Source organism: Balaenoptera borealis, assembly GCF_965194805.1.
Source record: "Balaenoptera borealis genome assembly, chromosome: X".
NCBI lineage: Eukaryota > Metazoa > Chordata > Mammalia > Artiodactyla > Balaenopteridae > Balaenoptera > Balaenoptera borealis.
The window spans coordinates 106,777,622-106,790,852 of NC_138881.1; positions in this window are offsets into that span (position 1 = coordinate 106,777,622).

The window sequence follows — 13,231 nt, forward strand, 5'->3', positions numbered from 1 at the left end:
ATTTGTATCTTCTATAAACCTTGCTATTTTAAACTGCATGATGAATAAATTATTTGGAAATTTGTGTTAAATCATCATATAATATTTGAAGATTTATAACTTTCTTTTCATAATCAATTTTATCTTTACATATTTTAAATCTATATCATTGGATATAAACAAGTTCACAATTTTAATAGCTTGTTTGGGAAATATGCTTCTTAGCACTAATTAATAATCACATACTGAATAGTGCTTCTTTCATTCATGTCTATTTTATCTGATATTAGTATCAGGAACCCATTTTTTTGTATTTGTAATGATTAGGTGTTTTTATATTAATTTCTTTCACATTTCTATGATCTCATAGTTTAAGTATGTGTCTTTTAAAGAATGTATATAATTTTTAAAATCTGGTTTGATATTTTCTTTCTTTTAGTTGTTGAGTTTGATATACTGATATTTATTATGATTACTGATTTGTTACCATATATTTATTTATCCTCTCCCCTTGTATAATGCTTAATTGGCTGAAATTCTTTTTTAAATTTTTTATTGAAGTATAGTTGATTTACAATATCATGTACGTTTCAGGTATACAGCACAGCCATACAGTTATATATATGTTCTTTTTCAGATTCTTTTCCCTTATAGGTTATTATATAATATTTAGTATAGTTCCCGGTGCTATACAGTAGGTCCTTGTTGGTTATCTATTCTATACAAAGTAGTGTGTATATGTTAATCTCAGCCAAATTACTTTCTCTATTTAGGTGTTCTACATTCTATTTTAATTTTTTGATCCTTACTTTCAATGTTTTAGTAAGGATACTTTAGTTTAATTCTTTTTACTGTATCTACCATCTGTTTTACAATAGAAGTACAATAGGATTTAACTCCAGGCACCCTCCACCTCCATCTTGTTGGTTATATTTGTCTAGAGCAGAGATTCCCAAATGTTGTGCTTGGGAAACTGGTATGGTGAGAAATCTATATAAATGTGTTGAGAGATCAATACCATAGGTACTCAAGGAAGCTAGGGGAGGCCAGGAGCATTAAGAGTCCCCAAGCCAATCACCTCAGTTTGAGAAACCTTGATGATTTACTAGAGCATGACATACAGAAAGTATCACTATCTTACTTGTTCAGCTGTGTGCAAAAATAATGCAATTAATAACATAGAATTTTATTTTCTCCATTAACCACTTATACTTAGTCCTTGTCATTATTCACTTTTTATAGGCAAGGCATACTCAAATCTACTCACATATTTATTAATTTCTTTACACACCACTGCTTCTTGCATCGTAATAGTTTTGGTACAATTTTTAACCACCTGAAATACATCTTTTAATAGTTCTTTTAGTGATAACTTATGAATCATAATTCTTATATTCTTTGTCTGTAAAATGTTTTTATTTGACCCTAATTATTGATTAGTTGCATATAAAATTGTTGTTGAGTAGTTCTTTTTCCTCAAAACTTTAAAAGTAGTATTTTTTCTGTCAATTATTTCGATTGTTCTGTGTTGTTTGGAAATTTAGCTCTTAATATACTGCTTCTACCGAATTCTTTGTAGTCTCTCCTTCTGCATCTCCTTTCAATATATATTAGACCTTATTATTCATTCATCTACATCTCTTAAATATTCCTTCATATTTTTTTAAACCTCTGTGATTCTATGTACTTCGTTTTAAGTAATTTCTTCTGTTTCATTTTTCAGTTTACTGATCCTGTTTTCAGTTATGTCTAATCTGATATTTGACCAGCTTGCTGATGTTTTATTTCTGCAATTAACTTTTTCAGTTCTACAAGTTCTCTTTTGTTCTTTTGAAAAATTATAGTATCTAAGACCTTCTCTGAAATATTGGTAAGTCTTATTCTGTTCTGTTTTTTCTGACTACTCCAATTCTTAGGGCTTGTTTCCTTTTAGGATTTTCTATTTTATCTATGAGCTCATGTTCCTTATATATTAATCTGTAGGTCTTTTTGAGCCCTGTGTTGAAGTTGTGTTCCTCTAGAGGAAATTTGACTTTGTTTCTACTAGTTCCATAGGGCAGTATCAAACTTGGACTTCTTTAGAATAAATTCTCTAAGTTTTCTCAGACAAAATAATGTGAATTCAAGACTGCATACTGGCATGTGGACTTGAATTAATTACCTCTTGCTGCATAACAAATTTCCCTAAAACTTAGTGGCTTAAAAAATACACATTCTTTATCTCATAATGTTCATGGTTTAGGAATCCAGGCACCATGTAGGTGAGTCCTCTGCTTCAGAATGTTTTACAAGGCTGAAATCGAGGTGTCAGCAGGGGCTGCATTCTCATTTGAAAACATGATTGAGCAAAGATCCACTTTACAAATCCACTTACATAGTTCTTGGCAGAATTCAATTCCTCAAGAGTTGTTGAACTGATAACCCCTCACTTCTTCCCAGGCTGTTAGTCTGAGGCCTCTCTCAGTCTTTCCCAAGTCTGTCTCTCTCTCATATATATGTGTGTGTGTGTGTGTGTGTGTGTGTGTGTGTGTGTGTGTGTGTGTGTATCCACACACACACTGTTGGCAGTGTTTTTCTAGAGAACCCTGACTGGTACAGTTTTTGGTACTGAGTTGTTCAAGGAGAATGGAATTTTAAGGATGAGTTCTCTGAATTGGCTCTGGAGTTTCTGGAATTGGCTTTCTAACCTCAGTAGATTTACAGATGCTAATGACTCTATTTGTAGTAGTAAATAGAGCTCTGATAGTCTATGGTGTGATTTGGCAATTTAGATATGCAAAATATCAGCATTGGTTAATCCTAATCAACCACTTAAAAGAAACAAGGAACTAGGTGACTGTGTATATGATATTTTGAACAGTTTCAACAAACTAATAAATATAGGGAGATTGGCTGCTTACTCCTAATGTCCTTGGACAAATTTGGAAAGAAAAGAATGAGCTCAAGGATTTGAATTCTGAGCTCAAATGCCACTTAAATTACCTGAAATCTTCTGTATGTGGTCTGAAGGAGATATCTTCTGTAGCCACGGGGCTTAGATTGCTGAAAATCAACCCCAGAATCTCAACTGCATCTGGCTGTATTACAACACAATTTAAACTCGCAGCCTCATAGGGTGATTATGATTAAAGTAGGGCACTGATGGGGAAGGACCGGGGCCCTGAAAGTTGGAATGGAGACATGTGGAAGAACACTGATGGAGCTGGGGACACTGAGCCCTAAATCCTGATGAATTTTCTTTGCCACTGGGAGCACCTTTAGTGGAGTCAGTTATCCTGTAAAACAATGCTGATTCTTCTCAAGACTCACGCCCCCCCACTCCTCTTTGTGTCTAGATCTATAACTAGACTCAAGTTCCAGCAGGTTCCTGAAGGTGAGATACAAAGTATGACCCATAAGAAGTTGTGCTACACTCCAAAAGAACTGCTTGAATTTTCTAATTTATATAGACAGAACCCCTCATAATATGTATAAGAATGGATACTATGGAAGAAGAATAATGGTGGGAGGAACATGAAGTTGTAGTAGACCAAATTAATTTACATAGGTTCACTAAGCAGAGATTCTGCATTTAATGTTGCAGTTCAAGGAATTAGAAAGGGCTCTAACAGTTTGTTGGTTTGATTGGTTGAATCGTGGATCTAAAGATGCCCCATCATGTTTGAGTTGGAAATGCTAGACATGACTTAGTTTAATGTAGAGGAAGGGATTCAAAGGCATAGGGATATTGGAATGTTAGAATGGATTTGTCATGTAAGAACTACTCATCCACACTGGGAGGGTCTAGAAGGCACATATTTCACCACGACTGTAAGAAATAAACTTGTGAGGGGAGCCCAGTGTCCTTGAAAAGCCCTGTGGTCACTCTTCTCTGTAGGCCAGACCCTGCAGTGGAAAATGCAGTCAGTGAACTGGGAAACCTAAATGCAATGGGAGTAAAAAATCCCATGGTGACAGAGTCATGTGGTGACACTTAACCACTAAAGGCAAGGTGGTGCAGTTACCATACTGGACAGTAGAGTCAAAGCAGCAATCAGAATCATCTGATTTGCATAGACCTAGAGCATTGGTTAGTTTATCATGATGTTTGTAGAAGTGAAATTGATAGGAAGGGTACTGAATTATTACTTGATCTTATATGCAGAAAAGTTCCAGATCAAGCAAGCAAAAGTCTAACTTAAATCATAAAAACAGTCATGGCCCCTCAATCAATTCCCAGACTTGAACCAGTTTACATTCCTAAAACCCCTTGAATAAAGGGGTAATTGAGTCTCTTTGAAGAAGGACCCCTGAATACTGCCAGAAAATTATTCTCTTAATCTTCTTTCTCTCAACATTACCCAAAGGGTTCTACAAATATTTACGAGGATAACTGTGTATTTGGGGAAAAAGAACTAGTCAGGCCTTTCAGGGACTCCTGGACAATGACTCTGATACCCAAATCCTAATTTCAGGACACCCAAAATGTCACTGTGGCCCACCAACAGAGTAGGGACTTATGGAGGTAAAATAATATAATTTTACCTCTTTTCATCTCACAGTGGGCCCAGTGATTCCCTGAACCCATCCTGTGATAATTTCCTCTGTTCTGAATGCAGAATTGTAATAGATACATTCAGTAGTGGGCATAATCCCCACATTGGTTCCCTGACCTGTGGAGTGAGGGATATTACAGTGGGAAAGGCCAAATGGAAGCCATTAGAATTGTGTCTACCCAGCAAAATAATAAACCAAAAGCAATACTGCATTCCTGAAGGGACTGAAGAAACTGGTGCTACAATCAAGGACCTGAAAGGTACGAAGGTGGTTATTCCCACCACATTCCCATTTTACTTGCCTATTTGGCCGGTGCAGAAGACAGTGGATCTTGGAGAATGACAGTGGATTATTCTAAGTTTAACTGGGTGGGGACTCCAATTGCAGCCTCTATACCAGATGTGGTTTCATGGCTTGAGCAATTTATCATATCCCCTAGTACCTTGTATGCAGCTATTGATCTGGCAAATGCATTTTTCTCCATCCCTGTCAATAAAGATCAGCATAAGCAGTTTGCATCCAACTGGCAAGGCCAGAAATACATCTTCTCTGTCCTAATGCAGGGGTATATCAACTCTCCAGCCATATGTCATAATTTAGTTCACAGGGATCTTGATTGCCTTGCCTTTCCAAACGATATAACACTGGTCCATTACATCAATGACATTATGTTGATGGGACCTAATGAGCAAGAAATAGCAGCTACTCTAGTCTTATTGTTAAGACATTTGTGTGTCAGAGGGTAGGGTTTAATCCCACAAAATTCAGAGTCCTTCTACCTCAGTAAAATTTCTAGGAGTCTAGTGATGTGGGGCATGTCAAGAAGGATAGGTTGTTACATCTGACTCTCCTGTAACCAAAAAAGAGGTGCAATACCTAACGAGCCTCTTTGGATTTTGGAGGAAACAGTCCTCATTTGGGTGTGTTTCTCTAGTTCACTTATTTACTGAGTGACCCTAAAAGCTACTATATTTTTGTGGGGCCCTGAATAAGAGAAGGTTCTGCAACAGGTCCGGGCTGCTGGTTCTGCCACTTTTGCCATAAGACCCCTTAGATCCAATGGTGCTTGAAGTGTCAGTGGTAGATAGGGAGGCTGTTAGGAACCTCTAGTAGGCTCCTATAGGTGAACTGCAGAGCAGGCTCCTAGGATTTTGGAGCAAACGCTGCCATTCTCTGTGGATAACTGTTTCACTTTTGAGGAGAAAGTTATTGGCCTGCTACTGGGCTTTAGTAGAAAATGAACGCTTGGTCATGGGCCACTAAGTTACCATGTAACCTGAGCTGCCCATCAGAACTGGGTGTTACTTGACTCACCAAGCTGTAAATTTGGGCATGCACAGCAGGCAGCACTCCTTCATCAAGTGGAAATCCTACATACAAGCCGAGCTGAGCAGGCCCTCAAGGCACAAGTAAGTTACACGAAAAAGTGTTCCAAATGCCCCTGGTCCCCATTTCTGCTACGCTACCTTCTCTCTCCCTGCCTGCTCCTTGGCCTCATGGGGGAGTTCCCTATGGTCAGTTGACAGAGGAAGAGAAGACTTGGGCCTGTTTTACAGATGTTTCTGCATGATATGTAGGCATCACCTGCAAGTGGGCAGCTACAGTGCTACAGCACTTTCCTGGGACATTCCTGAAGGACAGTAGTGAAGGGAAATTTTCTGATTGGGCAGGACTTCAAACATTGCATCTAGTAGCTTGCTTTTCTCAATAACAAAGTGAATATGGTGGCAGAGATGGAGGTTATGCATGAGCTCATTATGGCTTCCACTCACCAAAACGAACCTAGCTATGGCCACTGCTGAGTGCCCAATCTTCCAACACTGGCATCCCCAACATGGCATCATTTCCTGGGGTGGTCAGCCAGCTACCTGGTGGCAGGTTGAGTACATTGGACCACTTCCACTATTTACTTCACAGTAAATGAAGTGTAGCAATGGGCCCAAGCTCATGGAATTTATTGATTGTACCATGTTCAGCACCATCCTCAAATAGCTGTCAAGAGAATTGTGGAACAGCCTTTTGAAGACTCAGTTACAGCACCAGCAAGGTTGAAATACTTTGCAGGGCTGGGGAAAGGTTCTCCAGAATGCTGTATATGCTCTGGTTCAGCATCCAATATATGATGCTGTCTCTTCCATAGCCAGGATTCACAGATTTAGGAATCAAAGGATAGAAATGGTAGTAGTACCGCTATTACTCCTAGCGACCCACTAGCAAAATCTTTGCTTCCTGTTCCTGTGATCTTATGCTCTGCTGGCCTAGAGGTCGTAGCTCCAAAGGGAGGGATGCTTCCACGAGGAGACACAACAGTGACTCCACTGAAATGAAAGTTAAGTCTGCCACCTGGCCATTTTGGGCTCCTCATGTCCCTGTATGAACAGGCAAAGAAGGGAGTAACTGCTAGCTGGGATGATAGTTCCTGACTACCAGGGGGAAATTGGACTACTACTCCACAATGAAGGCAAGGAAGAGTATGTCTGGAATACAGGAGATCCCTTAGGGTATTTCTTAGCGTTACCACACCCTGTGATTAATGTCAATAGAAAACTACAATAACCCAATCCAGGCAGAACTACTAATAGCCAGACTCTTCACGAGTGATGGTTTGGGTCACTCTACTAGGTGAAGAACCATGACCAGATGAAGGGCTTGCTGAAAGCATAGGGAATACATAATGGGTAGTGGAAGAAAGTAGCTATAAATACCAGCTATGACCATGTGGCTAATTACAGAAATGAAGACTGTAATTGTCATGACTATTTTCTCCTTATTTTGTTATGAATACATTTTTGTGTATCTCTATCGGTCTATCTAGCATTTATCTTTGTTTTCTTCCCTCTTTTATCCTCTTATCATGTAACACATAATATACTGACTTTTTATCATAGTATTTAATTAGTTATTTTTACATTATTTTTAAGTAATAGGATATCAAGAACATGAGTAAACATCATTCAAGGACTTTATCTCCCTTTTTTGTGAAAGATTTTGTGTGTTTTCAGTTATACACAGGATAGTTGTATCATGTTAGGTGAAAGTATTACCTTGTTATTTTCTTTATTTAGAGACTAAGTATGGTTTAAGACTATGTGAATGGGCGCCATATTGACAAGGGGTAAACTTGTGATCGTTAATTTTATGTGTCAGGTTGACTGGGCCACTGGGTACCCACGCATTTGGTCAAACAATATTCTGTGTTTGTCTCTAAGGATATTTCTTTTCGTTTTTTTTTTTTTGTTTTTGCCACACCACACAGCTTGCAGGATCTTAGTTCCCCAACTAGGGATCAAACCCGGGCTCACAGCAGTTAAAGCACCAGGTCCTAACCGCTGGACCACCAGGGAATTCCCTCTGATGATATTTCTGAATGAGATTAATACTGAATCAGTAGAGTTAGTAAAGCACATTGCCCTCCCTTATGTGTGCGAGCCTCATCCCATCAACTGATGATCCAAATAGAACACAAAGGCTGAGTAAGAGGGATCTCATCCTGCCTGACTGATTGTGTTGGGACATTGGTCTTTTCTTGCCTTCAGTCTAGAACTGAAAAATCCTGCTGGCTTTCAAATTGGAACTTACACCATCAGCTCTCCTATTTCTCAGGCCTTCAAACTTGGACTGGAATTACACCATTGGCTCTCCTGGGTCTCCAGCATGCCAAATAAATAATCTGAGAATGTACATATCTCATAGATATCTATATATCTGACATATAAATATCTATAGTATATATTATACTATAATTTTATATATATATATATATATATATATATATATATATATATATATATATATATATATATATATATATATATATATATATATATAATTGATTTGGATCTTGTTGATTCTGTTTATCTATTGAGCCCTGGCTAATACATATACATTTAGAGTTAACCTATATGCAGGGTGAGAGAGCTGGATTATTTATTCACAAGTTCTAGTCCCAGTTATTTGTTGAGGGCTGACGCTCTGTAGTATTAATTTCCTGATATTTTTTAGCATATCCTATATGCAGGCAGAGAATTCTCTAGCAGTCAAAAGAGCTCTCTGGCCAAGTGTTGCAGGTACTGGCTGTAGGAACCACCATGCAGAGCAATGGTATGAGCTGAGGTGATATAGACAGCACACTGAAATCATTTGCTAGAGAAAGCAATAGGATAAATAGTTCTGCAGCTTAATAGGTATGGTTGGGCTACAGGTACACATTTGTAACCATAGGCATATTTTAAGTCATTAGAATGGAGAATTTTTACATAAGTTTTGTGTAATGATTAAAGGGCCCAGGTCATATTCTTAAAGAATATGGTATTTAAGAGATGTAGAAGAGTAGAAACTAACAAAAGAACATAAGAGGATCCAGAGAGATAAAAGCAAGTAGAGTGTGTTACCAGGAAAGTCAAGTAACCAAAGGGATTTTCCCCCCAAAGGGCATGTCTTCAAGAATTTTAAATACTATCATGGAGGAAGATAAGGTCTGAAAAATGTCTATTGGACTTAGTCACATGGAGGACACTTGTGATTTGGAAAGTAGTGGGCCACAAAACCAGATTCCAGTACATGCAGTGTGCTTGATAAAAGGAATTTTGTTTCAGAAATTTGTGAAGGATAAAATTAAGTTAGGTACAGAGATAGGACTGATGAAATATTTTATTTGCTTGGTTGTGTTTATGATGGGAGAGATATAAGCATGCTTAACTGTTGATGGCAGAGACAGTACATAGAGAGTGGTAAAAGAGAAAGGAAATAGATAGGATAATTAAAAGTGTCAGATACCTGGAAGGAAGGAAATCATGTCTCAATAGATATCGAGGGACACTATTTCCACCTTTAACAACTGGAAAATTGGATATTTGCATCATAATATAAGAACCATATATATATATATGTATATGTATATATGTGTGTGTGTGTATATATATATATATATATATATACACACACACATACACATACATATATATAAAGCCTGGGTATTGATAAAATGGTTGGATTAGGTTGGGAGTTATTCGTAGTTATCTGCTTGTACACCTGAGCTATAATATGGTTCAAGTAAGCAGTGCATGGTATATAATATTTCACAGATTCATCCATATTATTGTTTGTATCAGTAGTTACTTCCCTTTTATTGCTAAGGAGTATTCCATGGAGATAACACAATTGGCTTAACCATTCATCTGCTGATAGATATTTAGATATAGAATATTAGAAATAAAGCTGACGTAAACATTCCTGTATAAGTCTTTGTGCACGCACATGTTTTTATTGCTCTTTGTTAAATACCCAAGAGCATTATAAGAAACTGCCAAACTGCACCATCAGTGGTAGCATTGTTATCATTTGTGGAGGACCCATTTTATGCTATAATATTATACGTGCTAAACATTTTACAAAAATATTTGGATTCAATCCTTGAAACAACTCAACTTGATTGATATTATCCTGTTTATTTTACCAATAAGGAAACTGAGAATCAGAGAAACAAGGTCATATGCCTTAGGTCACACAGCTAATAATCGTGAAATTGGGACGTGATTCTAAGGTGATTGGATTCTAGAATCTGTATTGTAACAGGAACATTCAACTAGTGTCATTCCTGGCTTTAGCTTTTGAAGTTTTGAAGATTTATGAGTGAACCTAGATTTTCAATTTTTCTGGGGGCTGCTGGTGGGAACCAGTTACTTGGCCAGTTACTGAGCTTAGGAAATTGCAATAAGTTTCATTTTTATTTTCTTTCTTTTTTTTGCTTATCATCTCATTAACAGTGACACTAATAAAATGATTAAGCAATAATAAATGAAACTCAATATGACAGTTGTTTGTGGTTGATGTACGTGAAAAGATAACTGTAGTCATAAGACTGAAGTTAAACCAATAAAAGAGAAGAATTCAAATTTGGTAGTGGCTTACAACTTTGACATGAGTGAGGCTACCAAGGGAAGCAAACTGTGAAACTGTTTTAGGGAATACTGAATCCAGTATAAGACATATTATTCAAGAGAGAAAAAAAAATAGTGGTCTTTAATAGACAATATAAGCTCTTAATGGCAATATTATTCAGGAGAAAGACAGAAACCTATATAAACATTGTCATATTTATAAATTTGGTGAAGGCTCTAGAGTTGCTACCAAACTGATCTTTATTCTTTACTACATTTTACTAGAGAAGTAATATGCTATGAAGATACTCAACAATTTGGAGATTTCTGAAGTTCTTTTGTCATATCCTTAACAATTTTCAGTAGTCTTTTTTTTTAACATTTTTATTGGAGTATAATTGCTTTACAATGGTGTGTTAGTTTCTGCTTTATAACAAAGTGAATCAGTGATACATATACATATATCCCCATATCTCTTCCCTCTTGCGTCTCCCTCCCTCCCACCCTCCCTCAGTATCCCACCCTTCTAGCTGGTCACAAAGCACGAAGCTGATCTCCCTGTGCTACGTGACTACTTCCCACTAGCTATCTATTTTACATTTGGTAGTGTATATATGTCCATATATACACTACCACTCTTTCACTTTGTCCCAGCTTACCCGTCCCCCTCCCCGTGTCCTCAAGTCCATTCTCTAGTAGGTCTACATCTTTATTCCCGTCTTGCCCCTATGTTCTTCATGACCATTTTCTTTGTTTTTAGATTCCATATATATGTGTTACCATATGGTATTTCTTTTTCTATTTCTGACTTACTTCACTCTGTATGACAGACTCTAGGTCCATCCACCTCACTACAAATAACTCAACTTCGTTTCTTCTTATGGCTGAGTAATATTTCATTGTATATATGTGTCACAGCTTCTTTATCCATTCATCTGCCAATGGACACTTAGGTTGCTTCCATGTCCTGGCTATTGTAAATAGAGCTGCAATGAACATTGTGGTACATGACTCTTTTTTTTTCCCGACATATTTGTATTATTTATTTATTTATTTTTAATCAGTCATCAATTTTATACACATCAGTGTATACATATCATCAATCCCAATCGCCCAATCAGCACACCACCATCCCGACCCCACCGCGGTTTTCCCCCCTTGGTGTCCATACGTTTGTTCTCTACATCTGTGTCTCAACTTCTGCCCTGCAAACCGGTTCATCTGTACCATTTTTCTAGATTCCACATACATGCGTTAATATACGATATTTGTTTTTCTCTTTCTGACTTACTTCACTCTGTATGACAGTCTCTAGATCCACCCAGGCATGACTCTTTTTGAATTATGGTTTTTCAGGGTATATGCCCAGTAGTGGGATTGCTGGGTCGTATGGTAGTTCTATTTTTAGTTTTTTAAGGAACCTCCATACTGTTGTCCATAGTGGCTGTATCAATATACATTCCCACCAACAGTGCAAGAGGGTTCCCTTTTCTCCACACCCTCTCCAGCATTAATTATTTCCAGATTTTTTGATGATGGCCATTCTGACCGGTGTGAGATGATATCTCATTGTAGTTTTGATTTGCATTTCTCTAATGATTAATGATGTTGAGCATTCTTTCATGTGTTTGTTGGCAATCTGTATATCTTCTTTTGGAGAAATGTCTATTTAGGTCTTCTGCCCATTTTTGGATTGGGTTGTTTGTTTTTTTGATATTGAGCTGCATGAGCTGCTTGTAAATTTTGGAGATTAATCCTTTGTCAGTTGCTTCATTTGAAAATATTGATTCCCATTCTGAGGGTTGTCTTTTCGTCTTGTTTATGGTTTCCTTTGCTGTGCAAAAAGCTTTTAAGTTTCAGTAGGTCCCATTTGTTTATTTTTGTTTTTATTTCCATTTCTCTAGGAGGTGGGTCAAAAAGGATCTTGCTGTGATTTATGTCATAGAGTGTTCTGCCTATGTTTTCCTCCAAGAGTTTTAGAGTGTCTGGCGTTAAATTTAGGTCTTCAATCCATTTTGAGTTTATTTTTGTGTATGGTGTTAGAGAGTGTCCTAATTTCATTCTTTTACATGTAGCTGTCTAGTTTTCCCAGCACCACTTATTGAAGAGGCTGTCTTTTATCCATTGTATATTCTTGCCTCCTTTATCAAAGGTAAGGTGACCATATGTGCGTGGATTTATCTCTGGGCTTTCTACCCTGTTCCATTGATCTATATTTCTGTTTTTGTGCCAGTACCATACTGTCTTGATCACTGTAGCTTTGTAGAATAGAATGAAGTCCAGGAGCCTGATTCCTCCAGCTCCGTTTTTCACTTTGGCTATTCGGGGTCTTTTGTGTTTCCATACAAATTGTGAAATTTTTTGTTCTAGTTCTGTGAAAAATGCCAGTGGCAGTTTGATAGGGATTGCATTGAATCTGTAGATTGCTTTGGGTAGTAGAGTCATTTTCACAATGTTGATTCTTCCAATCCAGGAACATGGTATATCTCTCCGTCTATTTGTATCATCTTTAATTTCTTTCATCAGTGTCTTATAATTTTCTGTATACAGGTCTTTTGTCTCCTTAGGTAGGTTTATTCCTAGGTATTTTATTCTTTTTGTTGCAATGGTAAATGGGACTGTTTTCTTAATTTCACTTTCAGATTTTTCATCATTAGTGTATAGGAATGCAAGAGATTTCTGTGCATTAGTTTTGTATCCTGCTACTTTACCAAATTCATTGATTAGCTCTAGTAGTTTTCTGGTAGCATCTTTAGGATTCTCTATATATAGTATCATGTCATCTGCAAGCAGTGACAGCTTTACTTCTTCTTTTCCGATTTGGATTCCTTTTATTT